Here is a 17,930-nt window from a genome sequence, read left to right as displayed (position 1 = left end):
GCTGATATTCATGGTAAGGGAAGACTGTGGTAAGCTTTACGTTTCTTTCGTATTATATTTTTTGTTTTAGGACTTACTGAAAAATTCACTCATGCTATTCTTAGGGGAGGAAGGCAACCATTGATTAACAGAGGCCACTCTTACCATCCCTGATATGATATGTTTGTGTTGGTGTGTGTTCTATGGAAGGCAAATGGATATCAGACATTCACAAATATCTGCTGAATGAATAAAGATAAGCCATTGACATCTTCTGTAATGAGGGAAATAATTTGAAATTCAAGAGAGAAAAAGAAATTAGAGAGATTCTTATCAGTTTTATTTATATCTTTTCAGCTAATTGCATCAGGCAAAATAATAAAATTTTGCCATAATAACATATGTAAATTACATAATACACTGCCACATGGTGCATTTAATTTCATTTTTAAAGCGAAGCAAAACAGTGATAATTTGTCCTTCCTTTGGGTTTAGCACAAAATGCAATTTTTTTTAATGGTAACTTATTTAACAAGCCTGGCCCCTGTCTATAATCTTCAAAGTATATTGGATGATGAACATTTTCAAATTACATGGTCTGCAGTTCCTGGTTCCACTACATTTACACCTGCTTTCAGACTCACTGAACTGCATTTGATGAGGCTGCATTTGGTCCAGAATCTTTCTTTGGGTACATAATTGAAACTGTTCTACCAAATCTGTTTCAGTTAGACAGTCTATAGCCACATCATTCTGTCAGCCACTGAGAAATACCTATACTGCCACACACACTTAGCACGGGTGTTAAAATTCCAGTTAATCACTTTTCTAGGGTGTGGGTGACACTCAACCCAACTGTTCAGTGACAGTCCAGGATGACAGGTTCCATGATGAAAAATTGAATATTCTAATGGGTGTGGTCTCTGGGGATTAGGAGGAAGAATTCATACATGAACATATTGCATAAAAATGAGTATTAAAAAACTGGTCCCCAATTTCACAAACAGGTGTCTGTCTACAAAGCTTAAAGCGAAGACTTCCATTTGCCCAGTCAGTTACAGCTCTTAGTTTTTTGGCTCACTGTTCCTCCGACAGGGACGTTGTAAAGCATCAGAGGGTTTAGACAGTTGCATAAACAGGTACTAACTACACTTCTCTCAGCCACCTTTGTTTTCCCCCCATTCCCATACTTAGAAAATGATTAATTCAGTTCTCTAGTCAGGCATAGAGCAATAATGGCCAGCTTGTAAGGTTGTCTTTATTCTGTACCAGAAGAAAATCTCCCTCCAGGCTTTCTTCAGAAGTACATGTTTACCTAAAGTGGAAAAAGGAAAAAAAATGGTACCTGTTCACTAGAGACATTAATAACAAAGGGGACATGCTAAAGCACAGGACAGGACGTTAGTTTTACTCGGGTCGATGTCAAGATGCATATGAAGAAAAGTAGATGCTGTTGTTAAAGTGCCTCCAAAGTCACTGAATGAAAAATGCATGGAAATGGCACAGCCTTTAGAATGTTCCTGCTGGTAATGCCAAAGAACATATCAGCCAGCAGCCCTCTTTGATGAAAATGGGAGTCAAAGATGCAGACTAATTTTTTCAGTTTTTATTTAGATGAGGGACTCTGAGATGCGGTGTTATCCTTTGCTATGATAATGGCAGGGACTTTAAAGAAGCTGAGAGAGAATGGCTTTGAAACATGGGGCAGTAGAATTCCACAGTCCTACCTAGAACATCTAGACTGAAATCTCATTGCCTTATCCTGTATGGGACCTTCCACTGGACACATAAACTGTGTTGTACATCAGCTTCCTCAAGTGCAAACCATAGCAATAGCAACGAGTAATCTCTATGCCATAAACATTTTCAAAATGACCGAGTGAGAATACGTTTTGTCAGCTAGAAAGTGCTAAATACATCGAAGCTCTTTCTGAAATAGTGAGCTCTTTTCAGGAAAGATTTCTTTGTTCTCTAGGTTGGGTTAGTTGCTCTAGCCTCCCTCTTTTCGTGGCATACCATGCCCCCCTCTAAGCTCAAAGACATTAACTATAAGATGATGTGATAAATGCTCTCTAACTTGAAGAAAGAGAGCTACTGTGGCAGAGAGGGACTGCATCTGATTTATTTCTCTATCTCTGGGGCCTAAAATAGTGCATGGCACTTAACGGACACTCTACAAATTTGTGATCAAATTGTTGTATAACCAAGTATAATCAACTTGGAATAAAATGTGAATACATTACTTATACGGCATATACAAAATCATAAGTGTTGGACAAGGGTAAACAGAAAAACACCAAGCTTATTCTATCACTCACCCATCCCAGTCAAAGTTAGTTCCCTTTGCCATATAACTACAAAAATACATAATCCATGAAGACCACGGTTTGTCAGAATAGGAAGCACTAGAGGACTTGGTAATGTAATTTAAAATAGGGGTTGGCTGAGTATTTGGGAAAAAATGGACTCAGAAGAATTCAGATGTCACGTTCCAGCAAGAAAAAGGAAAGTCAAAATGAAAAGGAGAAAGTAATAGCACACAGAAGAAAAATACAAAAACCTGGACTTGATGCAAGAACAGGAAAACTGACTCTTTCTTTCCCTTCCTTTCAGAGTTCATTGAGTAAGCAGATGTTTTCAGAATATCCCAGTGATTGCATAGGTGGTGTTTGACTCTAGGAAATGATGCCCTTTTGGTGTTCGGAGCACCACTTTCCAGTGTATGGGTGTTGAGAGGGCAGTGGTTTTTTTCTACACCAACCAACAATTCTTGGACAAGAGCTGGGGGTCTAAGAATTCTGACATTCAACTCAATTCTGACACTGTGTACCAGGAGATAGCGTAATACTTTATGGATTGAAGTCTCCATATTACAAGACTGCACAGTTTCTGCCCCCCAGCCCCCCAACTTCAGATGCCATTGGCAGGTCCAGGTTATTATCTGTACTTCAGATCAACTAGCTCTCTCAGTAAGAGGTTCCTCCGACCTCCTCCTCAGGTTTGATTTATTAGCTAGAGCAACTCACAGAACTCAGAGAAACACTTTCTGACTAGATGGCCAGTTTACTCTAAAAGGATACAACTGAGGAACAGCCATAATCAATGACACGCATAGGACAAGGTATGGGGAAGGACACACATGGGGAAGGTGTAGGGAGCTTCTATGACATCCTCAGGATGTACCACTCTCCTCACCTCTCCAACTGTTCACCTGGAAGTTCTCTGAAATTTGTCTTCTGGGTCTTTATGGAGCTTTCATCACATAGACATAATTCATAAAGCATTGGCCATTGGCAGTTCATTTAACCTCAAGTTTCTCTTCCCTCCCTGGAGGTCAGAGAGTAGGACTGAAATTTCCAACCCTCTATCAAATGGTTGGCTCCACTGGCAACCAGCCCCCATCCTTAAGTGCTTTGCAAAAAAAGTCACCTCACTAACCTAACCAAACACACCTTAATCACTCCTAACACTTAGGAAATTCCAAAGACTTTGGGAACTGTGAGCCAGAAATGGAGATGAATACTATATATATATATTATATATATATATATAATATATATAAATATATTATATATATATTATATATATATATTATATATATATATATATGCACATTACAACCTTGATCTGGGAGCATAATCCATTCTGGCAACATGCTTGTAATCCACCGCAGTCATTTATCAAAGTGAATTTCAAGAACCATTGGCTCGGTTGTGATCACGTGACATTCGGCATCATGTACTACTCCTCTCGCAAGACATCGCTCATTTATCAAGTTAAAATTTATGAGAAACATTTGATGGTCTTGCATAACACTCATAGAACAGGTTACTTGCAATCCAAGGTTTCTTTGTCTGTTTATATCTTAGGATAAATCCCAGTATGACGACATGGTTTCCATTGTAATAGTGTAAGAATACATGGATAAAGAAAAAAGCCCCTTAGATTGGGAACTTAGTAACATTCAGTGACTTACAGTTCATGCTTTGTCTCACCAATCAAGCTTGAGTTCATATAACCTATGAAACATGTGTTAGCAAGGGAAAAGCCTTGTCAGAGTATTTGTCCAGAGCTGCTAATAATATCAGGGTTTCATATGTCAGCAAGGCAAATACACTTAACAGAGAACTGACAGAAGCTTGTTCAGTTTTGGGTGTTATTTATAATTCAAACCCAATTCTTTGTTAGCTTATTTTAAATAATGCATGACATAATGTTTACTATTTCCCCGAGGATACTATTCTTTGATGATTCCACTTTTTTCCTCCAACTTAGACTCATTTGACTATTCTTAAATTACATGTTATTATTTCTACCAACTTTGAGCTCAGATACAAGATTCTCATTTTCCACATTTTCATAACACTCCTAGTTTGCGTATTACTTAGCCAATTAAATACACATGTTCCTTTAATCTTTGCTCATGCATAAATTTCTCCATTTTATGTATCATTATTTTTCTTTGAACTATGTCTAGATGTTTGAGTTCCGGGTTATGGGATCTCACTTATCTTCTGGGATCGTTAAGTGCTTAGAAACCATTAGAAGACCACCAGTTAAGGCTGGTCACCTAGCCAGAGTGATGAGAACAGAGATTTAAATTCTTGAGTTCTTATTTTTCTTGAACAATGCATTTTATACTGGGAGAAGAAAAGCACTCCCTGTCTCACTAAATGATTTATTCATTTATCCAGCTCATTTTAAATAAATTTTAAGACTTAGAAATGTCATGAGCAAGGGAAAAGAACTCCGAAGTGGGACTCTGAAAACCTGAGTCTTCGGGACTCTGCAAAATAAGACCTAAATCATCATAGAATGTTTTTCACTTGTGAAAATAAGGAAATGGCATCAGCATCAGAAGGCCTGCCTTGCTTTCTCTGTAGAGGTGTTGTGAGCTCCACAAGCTCCACGTGAGATACAGGTGATAAACATGCCTTGTAACCTCCATAGTATATTAAAATTATAAAGTAGAATTAGTCCTTCATGCTTTGCGTATTGGCATAGAAAAATGGTAACACTGCTACTTTTCCATGCGATCATTTATAACTGGGTTTAACTCGGTGACCATGAATTCACATAAAACCATAAGCCCCTGATGAGAAAGTATTTCATAGATGACATCTCAAGCTATTACCAGGAAGAGGGTTGAGAAGGTTACAAATAGCCACATTAGAGCAGGGGAATGACTAAGCATTTGAAAAGAGAAGGAAGAATGTGATTATTTTATTAGAAGGAAGGCAAGAGGTCAGAAATAAAAAAAAAAAAAAAAAAAAAAGGAAGAAGAAGAAGAAACAGGGAGCTCAGAAATGGGAAGGATCATGGAGTCCATTAGGTGCAGAAGGGCTGTTCCAGATGGCCAGAGGAAGCGTGGGAGAGCTGTCCTGTGGGACAGGGACTCAGACAATTGCAACAGACTGTGACTGAGGCTGATGATTGTAAATCAGGCACTGTTTTCTTTTTTTGGGGGAAAATAACACCCACAGAAACATTATTCTCTACCTCCTGTCACACCCCACTTTTAACCTTTTAGGGTACGCTTCTAAACATTGTCCTAAATTTTTTTAAGTCCTGCAGTTACATTTTTTAAAAAGGTTTTCTAGAAATTAACTACATTCATAGAATTTCCCAGTAACATAAGGGGAATAATATAAATGGTTTGAAGCACCACCAGGTTAAGAGTCTTGCCCAAACACAGCAAAGGGGTCTCCCAGATGACTTAGTCTTGTCATATGCCTCTGGTTTACTCTCCTTACACACCAGTATGCTCATCTTAGTTGTTCTTCAGGGTAGTTTTCTTTCAAGTTTTATGTATTCATTTTGAGAGAGAGAGAGGAGAGAAGAGGAGAGAAGAGAAGAGAAGAGAGAAGAGAGAGTGGGTTATATCTATTGATATTTACTCTACAGGTTGTCCTCATTTTGTATGTTACTGTGCTACCTGTAACTCATTAATGTCCAAGATTTTACCTGAGTTACCACAAAGCTGTGTAAGAACCAAAATCATGGTTCCAGTAGACGTGGATTTCATTCCACATAGCAGATTGTAAAGTGGGGATTGCTTATATTAGACATTCAAGTTGAAACATATACAAAATGTGTAGTTACTAATTTATTTTAAAATGACAACAACAAATAATCATATGCAAACATAAATAGAAACCATGTTTTCCAAAACAATAGGAAATTGGCAAGAACACATTGTTTTACACTTTTACAAATCTTTAATGTATGGCTTAACAGAAGACCACTAATTCAGCATTCAGAATTCAGACAACTGAATTCTCTCATCTAGATCTGCCTTCAATCTGTTAACATCTGTTTGGGTTATGGTACATAAAAAGAATATGGACTCAACAGACTTGTAGTTGGAAAAAGGAGAAGTTTATTGGTCTTTTCAGATTATTGTTAATACCATTTGATACTACATCAAAACTCAACAAGCGGTAGAATCTTAAAGATTGAATGCAGTTAAGAACATCAAACTATATCAATTGACTTTTGACAATCTTTTAGATTAAAACCCACTGGTTTATCTTGCATTTCAATGGATTTTACCCAGGCACTATTATTTTTAGCATGATGCAGTAGTTACTAGCAAAGCATTAATTCATTGAATTATGTCAGTCTTCCAAATGTTGACCCATTTCATTATAAAATATCAATAAGAAAGCACTCATTAGCCCCACTGGTCTCATCAGGTATGACTGTATGTGTTCGCCATTAAGCTATCAAAGGCAAATACAAGTTTTCAAAATTCCAAGTTTCCTTGAAAACACAAATGATACTGATGTGGAAATGTTGAAGTTTGGAGCCAATGGTCAAGAAAGAATTCTTGAGACATCTTTGGTGCAAAAAGGTGTTCTTATTAGAACATGGTACAGGACCCATGGGCAGAAGGAGATGCACTGGGGTTGCGACAGGTGATTATATGCCTTCAACTTGGAAGGGGTCAGGGATAGCAGGAGGTCTCCAAGGAATTTTGGAAGCAAGGTTTCTAGGACCTTGAGGGGGGCTAGCTATTGTTAAGAAAAGGTCATTTCTTATTGTCTAGTGAAACCTCATTCATAAGACCCTTCAGATGTAAATCAATGGGCCATATGCTTGGAAGATGATTGCTAATATATATTTGGGGGGTAGAGATAAAGGAAGTTTCCAGAGAAATTTCTGTATGTTAAAGTAGACTTAGGGGATCCTGGAGGTTGGTCTAACAGTGCCTTTTGCCTTTAGCAAAGTGACATCATCGAGGCAGCTGTGCTCCTAGAGCAATGTCACTCTGCCTGTGTCAAGGACTTGTCAATGGGCTATAAGTTGTAAGGAAATTTAACTTTTCATTTTCCTTTATTTTCCACATCAATATCATTTGTAACAAATACTCTCTATTGCTGTTTTAAGTACATGCTACTGAATCGAACATACTTTCTGTTGTTTTCCCTGAAGTGACAGCCACGCTTCATTCATTTTTTGAAATATATCAGTCAAATACCCAAGTCTAAATAACCATCCATTATTTCTTAACTATTCTTTCAAGTAAAAATTATTTTTTGTGACCTAGTTCAACTTGACATTCCAACAAAAATGTTTTTCCCTGAGCGAGCTCTAGTTCACACCACAAATGCTTTGTGTATACTTTCCGTGTTATTACACAGAATATTCAAGACATGGTCTCAGGATAATAATTGAATAAAACCAGCAATTTGTGTTCCCTCATCAAGGTCATTCCTAAGTGAAACTGGCTGTTTCTTTTTAATTGCAAGTACATGGCAATGAGGAATATAAAGACTACTGGTGTACTTGGCTGCCCTAAACTTCACAGGGGCTGAGACACCAGGAGTTTTAGCCACTATTGCTTTTCAAACATCAGTGCAAATGGCAAACCAGTGGGGGGAGGGAAGGAATAATGTCAGTTTTATTATGAAAACACACACACACACACACACACACACACACGCACGCACGCACACTTTGAGAATCATTGCTTTAAAACAGATCTGATGTGGGTGTCCTGGGTAGCTCAGTCAGAGTGTCTGACTCTGGCTCCAGTCATGACCACCATGGTTTGTGGGTTCAAGCCCCACATCAGACTCACTGCTGTTGGTGTGGAGCCTTCTTGGGATCCATTCTCTCTCTTTCTCTGCACCTCATCTGCTCATGCTCTCTCTCTCTCAAAAATAAATAAACATTAAAAAAAATTAAAACAGATCTGATCTTACCAAGTCCCTCCTTCACAGTCTTTTATCTTTTGTCCTTGTGTCAAACAAATTCTAAAATTGACCTACAGAACTTTGACAGTCTGGACCCCACCTGCCTTTAGGCTGCCATGACTTTGGGATGTGTACCCTCTGCTCCTACAACCCTGAGCTACTCACTGCGCATCTCAGTCTGTGCCTTTTATCACTCTGGCTTCCATGCAAGCATTACTTTCTGCCTGACATCTTTCCATCTCTGTTTACCTAAAACGCTCCTCATTCTTTAAGATCCAGTTCGACACTCAGCACCCATGAGAAGGCTTTTCTGTCACTCCTAGCCAGCTGGCCAGCACTAAACACTTCTTCCTCTGGGCCTCCCTAGTACGTCATGTATTCATTCAACAAAATACCAGGAGCATATTCATGCCAGGCACTATTCTCAGAACAGAGATGAACAAGACAGAAAAGAACCATAATTTAATCTTTTACAACTGATTTAATAGAGTTTAAATATTGATGGGGTGATAGACAAAATACAATGAATAATAAAGTCATAGGGTTTCAGATGGTGATAATTACTATGAAAAAAAAGTAGAATAAGGGGTGGAGAATCACTGAGTAAGTCACGAGTCCTAGTTAAAGTGTTCAGGGAAGGGTTCTCTGTGGAGGTAATAGTTGAGCTTAGTCCCAGGAGACTTAAAGAAAGGATTCAAGTTGAGAAAAGAGGAAAGGCTCTCTGGATAGTAAAATGATAGGTGTCAGAGGGTAATAATGCACTTAGGCTGCTGGAAGGACAGAGGAAACCCTAAAACAACTGATAGTAAAGTATCAGTTGCTAAGAACCTTGACTCCTAAAACAGTCCTCACTACATATTTTTGTGGCACTTAGGACCAGGTAATCTAGGGAGTAAATGTGGGATGAGGGAGTAAAGGTAAACTCTCTTCACTGCCTTGGTATTCATTACCCCTCCAGATAGATAAGGCCACCTAATAAACTCCTTCCTGTTGGTCCCCTTGGTTCCTCCAATTTGAGCACTTATGGATGAACTTTTGAGGGCATTATGCTAAATAAAATCAGACAGAAAGAGAAAGGTATTTCAGGATCTCACATACAGGTGGAATCTAAAAATATCAAACTCATAGAAACACTTATTTCATATAAACACTTATTTAAAAGTTACTCTCATCCCAAAGCACACTCCAGAAAAAAAAGAAAAAAAACAGAATAATGTCGGACGAAATATCTTGGCACCGTGGCCCAGCCAAGTTAATGCATAAAATTAACAGATAAACCCACCCATTCACTCTGATTTTGGACAGAATCACCCAGTCATTGTGCTTTTTTTTTTTTTTTTAACACTGGCAGACTTTTTAGTTTTTTTAGTTTTTATTAGTCTGAAGATCCATGATTTATGGAATGCCAGCGTAGAATGCCTCAGAGCGAACCATGTAATCATTGAGTATGTCTTCAGGCAATTACAAGGAAAGGTCAAGGTAAAGCTCCTGTTGAATACCAAAATCATGTTGAATGTAAAGTGTAGGTTGCTTCACCTCTGGTGAAATTTATCCTGACTCATGGAAGTCGAATTCATTGAGGTGGATAACCCAAGTTTTACTTGCTTTGTAAATCTTTTAGTGAAAAAGAGGTAGAGATAATTGGCAGCTTTCCAACCTGGGTGGTAGAGAAGAATGCATATGGACACTGTTCTTGAAAGACCTACAGTCTAGGAACGCGATAAAAGGTGATAATCAATATAGGATGACAGTGCACACACCCACACACATTCCTGGTAAATTGTTGTTCTTTTTAATAATTCAGAGAATGATATTCTTGATTAAAAAAATGGAGAGAATCCTTAACCACTGAAGTCATCTTTCCTGGAGCAAAGGACATTATGTCTGGGACATTAAGATGGATAGAATTTGAAAAATCGAAGGCTACTCAAGAGCCAAACAAAGGGGACAAATGTAAAACGAAGAGAGTGACATAGCTTGGCTGGGAGTAAATGGAAGATGGCTTGAGGGAGAATAAATTTGATAATGATGAGACCTTCAAGTTTCACGAAATTTGCAAATGCCACTTACAGTTCATTTCACCTTCCATAAATTCAATGAAATATAACTGCTGAAATATTTATGAAAGTTCTCCAGACAGTTAATTATCTTCAAAATACAAAAGCAAAGTTTCTAGCTGGAAATCACCACTTCTCTGACCTCTTTACTTTCGGGTAATTTGCATTACCAACAATTTCAATTCTTTTCCTTCCCGGAGACATTTTACATAAAGTGCAAAACAATTTATTGGGTCAAAGGAACTCCTGTATACTTAATAAGAAACAGACAAAAAAACATTTCTCTTTGAACTCAAGATTCACTCCTGACCACTAGCTTCACAATATGGGCAGTCAGAATATGTATCTGAAACATGGAAGGAACCAGAGATCTCAAACAGTCAATATCATTTATAGCATCGTGTTTAAGCTTAGGACCTCTGGACCAAAATTGCCTTTGGAATACTTAGAATTTCATATGGAACGTGGAACATATAATAATTTCAAGCTATTGTTTTAATTTTTTTAAGTTTTTAAGAGAGAGAGAGAGAGAGCGCACATGAGCAGGGGAGGGGCCGAGAGAGAGGGAGACACTGAATCCGAAGCCCTGAGCTGTCAGCACAGAGCTCGATGCGGGGCTTGAACCCATGAACCGTGAGATCATGGCCTGAGCTGAAGTCAGATGCTTAATCGACTGACTCACCCAGACGCCCCAATAATTTCAAGCTCTTAACTGTGTTTAAGAAAAATATACAGGCCATCTGGGGTAGTATCAACTTATTGACAGAACTGAAAAATTAAATAGGAAATGTAACGTGCAAGCGGACTTTGAAAGTGTTTTGTTTTTTTTTTTTAATAAAGGTGAGGATAAAATATGAAGAAAATGGAATGTTTGTCATAGCTTTTATCCCCCATCTTAACATGCTGAAATTTTGTGAGGGCTATCAGATTAGGCTGGGGGTAACGATCTTGTTTGGGTCAAGTTCTAGAAATGTATTTTTTCCTACTTCATTGTTATCAATTGTCCTATTTTAAAACATAGATGATTTCTTTCTGGAAAGCATATTCCGATTCCTTTCCATGAAATGAAATTCAAGCCTCACATGCTGATAACACTCCGTTACAACCAGCATTCCTATAAAAGAATATAAATTGTTTTCAGGATTTCTATATTATTCACCATGTAGTAGTTAGAGCTAATCCACGCTGTTGTATTTTCAAGGGCACTACTGCTATGATGCAGGGCATAATGCTGATTTTCTTATCTCACCAATGCCGCCTAAAGTTATTTTTGTGATCTTGATTCTCCTGAATCCTTTTTTTTTTTTTTGCGGAGATTCAAAACAGTATTTCTTTTGTCCTGATTTTCTCCTCATGAGTTTAAAATAGAATTTTGACTTTGAGTGTTTCGTGTGTACATAACAAAGGAACCTGAAAACTTTCTTCATGGTATTGTGATTGATTTGTATTCTTGAAAGGGACTTAGAAAAAAATCCTTCTGCTGTTACAGAAATCAGATACCTCTCCTGTCTAGCATAAAAAGCACCTGCCATTCCATTTCTTTTGTGATGTTGGCATGCCATATGCATTCAATTCAATAATCTAATGGCATGATTTTTACTCAGAACTTACATATTCTATCCATATCTTTACATAGTCATGACTTACTGAGACAAGGTGAAAGTGTCTTACTATCCCTAAATCTTCCTAAATAGTTTCTACTCCACATGGGTTAGGGTACATAGCCCACAAAATGTACAAGCCTGAGAGATGAGTTCTACTCACTTTTGGTTTGGTAGACATTTCCTACTCTGTCTCCCAATAAAGTTTTCTAACATGTCAACAAACAAAACAAAAACAAAAAACCCACATTGCAATTCCATTCCTTGTTTCCATAAACCATTCTAATACATCTTAGTAGATGGAAAATAACTTTACAAACCCGCTTGGGCTTCAAGATCCTGCCAATTGAACCTACTAAACTCTTACAAAAAAGGAAATGAAAACATTCAGCACTATATCTTTAACCGGATTCCTTTGGTGGATTTAGTTAAACAGGGCTACAGCTGTCAGTTAGAAATGCCTAGGCTACCGTACCTTTCTCCTTTTTCTTCTGCACAAAAAAAAAAAAAAAAAATCGGAATTATTCAAGACATTAGAGAAACTTTGCTCGAAACTAATGAAAGAGGAAAATGGCAACAGGTACAAGTTTTCATTTTGAGCAATTTGTTTCACCAGGTACTTTTGTCTGAGTTATTCTGAACCTATGTACCTACAGCAGATCCTGCTGTAAAATGCTCAAGTGCAGAATATGGGATCGTTAATTTGTCTCGGGAAAGCGAACACTGGTTTCTTCAGTACTCAAGACTGAAGGTATTTTAAAGTCCCTGGATAGAAATTCTACATTCTAGAATAGGTTAATTTGAAAAGTTATAATTATCCTACAATTAAAGTTTATTCTCAACGTCTAAGAAAACTCTCTGGCAGCAATGCAAAGCTGTTTCTACACTTGGTATGTATCTCTCATAATTTAAAAAAAAATGTCCTTTCCAAATTGTTAAAATGATGAATTTCTGAAATGATAAACCCATGTATTTGGTGCTAACTACAGCTCATCATTAAACAGCCTGTGTCAGCCTGTTCATAAAGAATCTGTTTTTTTTAATTGATATATATATATACACACACACACACACACACACATATATATACATATATATACATACATATATGAAATGGGTTCATACATATGAAACAATTTTTAAATGTATGTTAAATTTATATATTTATTATTTATTGTATATATAATTTTGTGTGTAAACATGAAATAGTAAATAACTATATGAATGGATCTGCAGATAGAATGATGTGTTACTATCATGCCATCCCAATTAGTGTTTTAAGAAAAAAATATAATGTAAGTATAAAAGTCAGAGATAAGATTTAGAGCAGAAAATACAAACGTGGGCGGTAATGACCAGGAAGTAGCTTTAAATAACTTGAGCTACATTTACAGGAGAATTTGGTGTACATTCGGAGTAGAAAAGAGTACAAGAGTCATGTGGGGTCACAGATCTGACAGATGAAGGGGAGATAGTCCGGCACTACTGTGGGGTGGATGGGGGTGAAGCTGGTATAGGCAGGGGCTCAAATGCAGGAAAGGGAGAGCAGGATGTTTTCCAGGAGCTAAGAGAAGTTGTCAGCACAGCCGGGGGCTGGGGGCGGGGGGGGGTGGTGGGGGGGGCTGGTGAGCAAGGCGGATTAGACATCAATAGATGAGAGAGTGTGTAGGACCTTGTAAGCCACCTAAAAGGCTTTGGACTGAATTTTAAGCACAGTAGGGACCTTGTGGTAGGCTTTTAGGCAGAGGAGCTTCACAATCGAATTTGAGTTTTAAGACAATTCCCTTGGCTCTTACGTGAATGGATAGAGGGCAGGGTCTCTAAGCTAAGAAGACAGTACTTTGGTTAGCAGTCATTAATGTATTGTTGGAAGGAGATGATGACGACCTACAGTAGGCAAGTACCATTGAGAATAGAGTGAGGGAAGTCAAATCCAGAGACAGATGGATGTATTAGTGTCAAGCGCATGAAAGGGAGAAGGCAGAGTTGTGAACAGCATCCAGAGCGCTGTCTTGGGCACCGGACTGGTGGCCTGTTGGGCCATCCTCTGGCAAAGTAGACTAAAATGGAAGAGCAGTTGAGGGGGATGGGGAAGATGGTTAATAAAGTTGATGAGTTCACATTTGTCCATATTGAGTAGGGTCTTCCTTGGGTCATGTAAGTGACTCTGGGCCTAGGTAGTTGGATAAAGAGATAAAAGGTTTAGGAGAAGAATCTGGATTCGAGTTAAAGACTTGAAATTAATTCTTCGTTAAATGTACAGTTTACTCTTAAAACAACATGGGCTTGAACTGCATGAGTTCACTTATATACCTGTTGTTTTATGAACACAGTACCGTGCTGTAAATGTATTTTCCTTATACAATCATATAATTTTTAAAATTTTTTTTTAATGTTTACTTATTGAGTAAGAGTGTGTAAGTGGGAGAGGGCAGAGAGAGAGGGAGACACAGAATATGAAGTAGATTCCAGGCTCTGAGCTGTCAGCACAGAGCCCAACGCAGGGCTTAATCTCGCGAAGCGTGAGATCATGACCTGAGCTGAAGTTGGACGCCTAACCGACTGAGCTACCCAGGCGCCCCTACCATTCTATAATTTTATTAACAACATTTTCTTTCTGTAGCTTACTTATTGCAAAAATACAGTTCATAGTATATATGACATACAAAATACATGTTAATCAACTGTTCATGTTATGGGTAAGCCTTCTGGTCAACAGTAAGCTAGTAGTAGTTGAAAGCTGAGGGAGTCAAAGACAAGAATTTTCAGCTGTACAGGGCACAGTTAATGCTGTTTGAGTTTTAGGGTCACCTGTGCTGTTCAGGGGTCACCTGTAATTGAAGACAGGAATGGTTCAAATCTTTCAGAATTATGGGGAGAAAGAAAAGAAAGGAACCCCAACGATGGAGCCCTAAGAAATGTTGACGTTAAAGAACAGGCTAAGAAAAGACTGAAAAAGGACTGTCATAAAGGTAGAAAGGAAACTTCTTTTAATCATAGAAATCACTATCATAAAGAGATATTTTGTACCCTATAAGGCTAATCTACATTTTAACAGTGTTACTGTAATATGTCAGAAAAGGAATGAAAACAAACAGAGCGATGTTCGGAGGCAGAAATACCAGGGAAAAATGAAGTGAAGGAATCACATTCATTTTTTCATTCATGCATTGATACATTCAGGAGCTTGCTATTAAGCATGCATTGTGAAGTACTATACAAGATGTTGCAGCCAATATAAACATTAACCAAGCACAGAGTCTGGCTTTCAGGAGCTTATCCACCATGGTAAGAGATGAGACGTGTGCTTTAATAAATAACTTAAGATAGAACATGTCATGTTTCCTGACGAAAGCACGGAGGACATACTACGGCAGGTCCCAGGGAGAAAACAGCCCTGCCCCGGGGTCAGGAACAGTGGAGCATCTCAGTGTGCACACACTGAATCAGCTTGTGCCGTCCAGCTGGAACCTTAAAAAAAGCTTTCTGTAGCAGTTGGCTTTTGCCATTAAAATAAGAGAATTCTTATATTTAAATATAAGAGTAGGGATCTGGATAAATCAGTGGCAGGTATGAGGGCAGCAGCTGGAGCTACTTAATCTGGGGCAAAGACCTAAGAAGTGGATTTATTTTAAAAATACTGTGAGCATCTCTGCTAACCTCAAGTTACAAGCTAAAGAAAACAACTCCTTTTGGGGGCAGCGACAGTTGCACGGATCAGGAGCTAAACACGGTCCAGTCACAGCCATTCAACAATTTATAGCTCCCCAAACCTTTTGAATAGATTTTCTGTTTAATCCTCAGAGGCAAATTTAATGATCAAGACAGTGATTCCTGTGCATGTGCACTGAGATCCGAGTGGTAAGCTGTAATAGAATGTAAGCCTTTGCACCGCCCTGCCCCTTATGTTTTAGAATGTTCTGGACATTTTCATGGTGACATCGCACTAGATAATTTTGGACTAATTAAAGATTTGTAAGGGCATGAAAAAGAATAAAATTCTGGTTCATATCAGCTGAGCATCAGAGTGCCTCTAAGAATTAGTGGAGTGTGTGTGTGTGTGTTGGGTTGTCTGTCTCGTATATGGCGAGGGCTACAGAAGGAAATGACCGAAATGCTGTAAATGAAGGGCTTCCGCACAGACTTTGATTATTAAAGAGAGGACTTACCAAAACACAGTGAGGAAATTTAAGTGATCTGAGGTTGGAGCGATCGTACACAAGCCTAGTTTCTGGCTCTCCATTTGTGGGTTGATCTTTGATCCGTTGCTGACTCCCTGAATTACAACAGTTTTTCTTCTCCAGGGTTATAGAGAAGATCATAACATTTGTAGGCATGTGAGGGGGTCCTTGAGGAAAGGACCATACTCCAAAGACCTATCTGGAAGATAGTGTCACCCAGTGAGAAGAGGTGTATGGTTTTTACTGTCACGAGTCTGTGTATGTTTCTACTGGGTACATAATAGGGGGACGGGTCATCCATTTCTATCCACTCATTGTGCGCTAGCTAGGTATACACCCGTGTTATCATACAACCCATAAAATTCACGATGCAGCTTCTAAAGAGCTGCTTTTTATTTGAAATAATTCTTCCTGGGGTATTCAATATGTAAATAATAGCACTTGATGCTTTAAGAAGGCCTGTTAACTGAGATGTCTGAATTTCAAAATAGACTAATACACCGTTCTTTCTGAGTAAGGTATTTTTTTGTCCTCTCCTCTTAAAGTAGTGTAACAGAAAGCACTTAATAGACTTACATTTCTAATGAACATTCTCAAATACACTCCCCAAATTTTTATCCGAGTGAACCTGTTGTATGTTAGCAACATATGACGGTACTTATTTTGCTCAGTACAAATACGTTAAGGTTATATTATAATTTTTAAATACCTCCCCTTGATATGTGTTGCATGAATGTAATATCCCTAATGAAAGGTGATGTAATATTCCCTCTTTGGCTATTTGACAAGGAGTATAATGAAGAAGGGTGTGAGGTGCCTCTTAGGCCCTTGGCTAGCCGCTCAATCACTAAATGTGCTCCGTGAATGCGCCCGAGACAGAGTGGTGCACAGGTATTGGTTTCTGCCAAACCTCCATTTACTATTCTTGAATGGTAGCCAATTTGAGCTCTCTGCCTTAAGTTAAATACCTTTGCCTGACATGCATTAAGTAAAATTGCTTCCAGTGCTCCCACCGAAAAGCATCCCTTCACAGGAAGTCAGAAGGACATGCCATTTTCATGTTATGAGTGGTAGTAAAAAAATAAAGAAGAATTAGTTTGGATTCCAACATACCGATCTGAGTTACTCTTGGTTAGAAAGCACTTGTAAAGTTTATTTTTCCTATCCCTATACGAAATCATTATTGATGTTTTTGAGAATCTTAAATCTTGCTAGGACTTCTGTGGGCTTTTAGGAGAAACTAGAGCAGATTTTATTTTATTTTTGTCCCTGGAAAAACAAAACAAAACAAAACACAAGAACTAACATTCAAGCAAATTTACAAGCATGAACCTACCTATGTTTTCTGAATGGCGGGCCATACCAAAGACTGTTTTCAATAAGTGTGTGTGCTTGTATATGTCATCTAGGCCCTTAAAGCATAGTGTGTATACATATTCTTACATACAAAAGTCATCAGCAAGAAAATGGAAGTTACCCATACGAAACAGATATATAGGAAAATCGTCTCCTTTGATTTTCATGAAGATCACTTAATGTCTTACTGAAAATAAAGATTTGTAGGAAACAGATCTGGGAGACAGAGTCTGTGCTTTTCCAAGGGCCTGATCTTTATATTCCATGAAAGCAAGACCACCCACCGAAGCCCATTGACCTCCTGAGTTTAGAAAGCTTATGGGCTCCTGGGTGGCTCAGTCAGTTAAGTGTCTGACCTTGACTCAGGTCATGATCTCATGGTTCCTGGGTTTAAGTCCTGCATGGGGCTCCGTGCTGACAGCTCAGAGCCTGGAGCCTGCTTCAGATTCTGTGTCTCCCTCTCTCTCGCTCCTCTCCCACTCTCACTCTGTCTCTCTGTCTCTCAAAAAATAAGTGTTAAGAAAAGAAAAAAGAAAAAAATATTCTGCATTCTCATAG

General features: G+C 38.3%; 1 long non-coding RNA gene across 1 annotated transcript; it reads right to left on the bottom strand.

Moving 5' to 3' along the window:
* Positions 1-302: 302 nt before the first annotated feature.
* LOC147584532 (uncharacterized) lies at positions 303-5,713 on the bottom strand. Its single transcript, XR_015250709.1, has 2 exons — positions 5,648-5,713; positions 303-1,294 (listed from the first exon to the last, which is right to left on the bottom strand). It is a non-coding gene; the product is annotated as an uncharacterized LOC147584532 (long non-coding RNA).
* Between the last annotated feature and the right edge of the window lie 12,217 nt (positions 5,714-17,930).

Source organism: Puma concolor, chromosome A1 (genome assembly GCF_028749965.1).
Source record: "Puma concolor isolate L17-30 chromosome A1, mPumCon1.1.hap2, whole genome shotgun sequence".
In the NCBI taxonomy this organism is placed as follows: Eukaryota; Metazoa; Chordata; class Mammalia; order Carnivora; family Felidae; genus Puma; species Puma concolor.
Note: the sequence above shows the minus strand (reverse complement) of the source record. Positions and strands in the feature narration are given on the sequence as shown.